Genomic DNA, 4,109 nt, shown 5'->3' with positions numbered 1-4,109 from the left:
AAAATTTGCCTACTGAATACAACATACAAAATCAGGACAAGTGCAATATGCAAAAGCCTTTCATTTCTGCCATCTGTCACTTGAACATGTTAAAAAACGCCTTCAGCTTCAGCACGCAACCATTAAAGTATTGCCCAAATGTCTACAAACAGCAGCTAGTTAGGCTGAAGAATCAAACAAACATTCACTGAAGATTATTTGCATGGTGAGTGCTGTTTAATGACTTCTGTGGTACATGTATATGTTAGACGTCGTTAGACTTTGGTATTTCCAGCAGTTGCTGATTATATTTAGAAATTGGTTTAAAAAACAAACAAAATCAGCTGCTTTAGACTTTGTGAATTACTTGAAACAATTCAACTATTTTTTTCTTATCATCATTCCAGAGTGATGATAAGAAACCCTCAATCAATTGACTTCCTTAAAGATTTTGGGGGGAAGAAGTATTGGTCTTGCCCTTTGGTCACATATAGACATACATGCTTCTGTAACTTAAATTGACTTATTTCCATTGTTTGATGTTCTTGAGCTCAGCCCCTCCATTTATCCTGTCTTTTTTTTTTTACTTTCAGGCAGTATGTCCACCAACACCTCCTTCAACATCTCCAATTTATTTGCTGATTTACTGACTTACTGCTCAGAATCCAGAACTAGTCATCTGATCTTCACAGCTTTCTCTGTGTCCAACATCTCGCTTCTCCCTCTCTTCATCTCTGTTCTCTACGTGGGCTACCAGCGATGGAGAAAACAACTTTCTGGTTTCACAGCAGTGATGATGAGCCACTCTGATGTCTTCACCTATAATGTGATTGCACTAGAGCTGATAGCTATTCTGGGGACTTTCTTTTATTGTTTTGGTGCTTTGATAAATGATTCACAGATAAAACAGGTAGGACAGGACATATTTGCTTTCTCTTCACCTGGGCAGAATCTGTTTCACGTCCTCACCTGCATAGAGCGCTACCTGGCTGTTGTTCACCCCACTACTTACTTGGGTCTGAGACAGGAGGGTGGGGTGAGGGTCAGAAACATCAGCACTGGGTGTGTCTGGCTGTTTTGTTTTGTATCACTCAGTTTTAGTAAATTGTTCAACACATTTCTGGCTTTCACGACACATTGCTGCGTCTTGGTTTTCTACGTATGTGTTGCCACTTTTTGCAGCCTCTCGGTTCTCTGCATTTTAATTCGTCCAGGCCCAGGGAAAGGGGATCAGGAGAGAGAGCGCATGGACCAAACAAAGAAGAGGGCTTTCCACACAATCACTGCCATAATGGGAGCTCTGTGGTTGAGATTTATGGGAATCCTGGTCAGTAGCCAACTTAATGAATCAGTCAAGAACCTCACTGCATGTGCTGTGGTTGTGTCTGCAGTCTGGCTTACTGTGCCCTGCAGTCTGGTATTACCACTACTGTTTCTACACAGAGCAGGGATACTAACCTTTTGCAAAAAGACCACTGAATGAGGATGATTAAGGTCATATTTAGGCATTCACAAGCAGAATGACCTTCCAGGGGAACTCAGACTTACTTCATTAGTATCTACAAATATATTACTTTTAAGAGGCTCAGAAAAAAATAACAACCACAACTGTAATAAAAACATGTACAACAACATCCATTTATTTATAAATGAGTTTTATGTTCAGACAAACATTTACAGTACATAAATGCCACTGTCTGTTTTAAAAGTTCAAGAAACACATGTCAGAGTACTTTTTAGCAATCCTATCTTATATATGGCTGTTCTTTCGTAGTATATTGTGTATAAGCTACCTGTAATGAGCTGATCTGCCTGACCAGTATATATTCTGTTGTCAACCAGATAATAAAAGCACCAAAACACAAGATGTCATCCTTTATTTTCAGCACAATGCAGAATAAAGAGAATTTCTTTGTATCAAACAGTAACATTAAATCAGATAAATTAAATGAATGTTCAAAACATTATAATGCTGTTATTGTCATGATTCAAAAGTCAAAGTGCAGGGTCAATGCCCACAATCATGACAATAACAGCATTATAAACAGGCTTTATTTCTGCAAATATCTCTGGATAACATGTTTTTTTCCAACTATAATCTGGGGCACTGTGTAAATTGTAAAAAAAAAAAAAAGAAAAAGAAAAAAAAAACAATGAAATGATTTTCAAATCTCGTAAACCCATATTTTTTTCAGAATAGAACATAGAAAACAAACCAAATGCGAACTAAGAAGATATCCCATTTTAAGACTGCAGGTTCCCTTAGCCTTATAAACAGCACAGTTGCAAAATGACCAAAATTGGTATCATAGCCTAATGAGCCATTAGCCTGACAATGACTCATGATCATTAAAATTCGAACCACAGTAACCACAAATCATTCTTCATGAGTAATATTTGCCGAGCGTTGAAGAGAAGAATGCAATCACAACATTGCGAGGTGTAAGATACTATATAAGATAGTACTGTTTGGCTCCCAGTGAATCACAAAAAACACACAATGGAACACTATCAGTCATGGATTGGCCTACCCTGAGCATAAACCTCAGCATTATTGAAGCAGGCTGGGATGATCGTTACACAGAACAGAATAAAAGGCAGCCAGCATCCAAAGAAGAACTTTGAATGTCTTTCAGGAAGCCTGGAGAGTTTTTCCTTAAAGAAATAATAAGAAAACTTGTATAAGTGAGTTTAGGATATTTTAAAGACTGAAGGTGGTCATTTCAATTATTGACTTTCATGTTTATTATAATTATACAAATGTCCTTGATTGTGTTTACTGGCTTTACACACACACACACAAACACACACACAGTACAAAGGGTCATAGTGGCAGTGCTTAAATTGAAGGTTATTTGAATTGTGACAAATGTAATGGATGGCTCAGTGAGGGATGCCCATTGATAGTGAAATTTGGAAATGGTGCTCAATTTTCAAAATGCAAATTGGTTGACTTAGGATATGTAATTATACTTTGTTACCAATTCTCAGTTATTTTTTCAGTTTTTGAACTTCCTGAAACTGTGCTTGTTTGCTTATCTCATTACCTGGGTGCTTTTATTTACTAAGTACAAAAACTATGTTTGTGTCGTTATACTGCATGTTTGGGTAAATGTTTTTGCTGCATAAAAATATGTAGTTAGAAACTGCAGATGTCTCCTGTAGCAATGCTGCACTCTCACACAGATAATGAAGGATAATTTGCCTGCTGTAGTGTACAGTAATAGAGTTCTACAAAATCCTCTTACATTATGCAAAATCCTCACACGCTCCTGCTGTGTGATACATGACGGGTATCAATCCAAGCAGAAGCATCAGTGAACAACAGACAAGAGTTTTGAGACGTCGAATAAAAAACAAATCCATCAACCAGGTGGGTATGGTTTATGAATGTTAGAATTTGTATTTGTTATTTACATTTTGGCTATAAATGTTAGCACTTTTTTTGGTAATTAAAGTTAGGATTACATATGACAATGAAAAATGAACTAGTGCCTTGAATGACAAAGGACATATTCAAGTATGATAGGCTTGGACATATTCTGCGTATGCTTTTCCACTGATGAAAAGTATGTATGTTTTTAATTGTCATAGTTGTGATATGTTGTCACCTTAGGTGGTTTGGTTTGAAATGCAAAACCCAAATGCAAAAATACAAAACGTTTAAATTTGTGGAAATTGGTGCAGCTGGGACATTCAGTGTAAAATCTAACAGAAATTATATAATTTTACCTTCACACTCAGTTGAAATGTGAACTAAATGAAGCCAAATATTATCTGACTTAAACACTAATGTAATCCTAAAGTCAGAACATTGTTTTCATTGAGAACATTTCTTTTCTTTTTATAAAAAAATATATATGTAAAATAAAACTGCACCAGTTTGAAATTCGTTACATTCAGACAAAGAAGCAAGCATTAGTTTCCAGTATGTTTTTATTCTATTTTTACATTTATTGATTAAGAATAATTCAAAAAGGTAAAAAGGAGTAAACTTTTGAAGGTCATACTCTATGTTAGATAAGCCATCCACTCTTTCCTTTTACTTATTTTCTTCTTTATCATTATAATCATTATTTATGTTTGTTTGTTTGTTTTTTACTCTAAAGGTAACATTATATACACGAGAG

This window comes from Perissodus microlepis, chromosome 3, assembly GCF_051167445.1.
Source record: "Perissodus microlepis isolate ML-2025 ecotype Zambia chromosome 3, ASM5116744v1, whole genome shotgun sequence".
NCBI lineage: Eukaryota > Metazoa > Chordata > Actinopteri > Cichliformes > Cichlidae > Perissodus > Perissodus microlepis.
The sequence above is the reverse complement of the archived record's forward strand: the minus strand, read 5'-3'. Positions refer to the sequence as shown.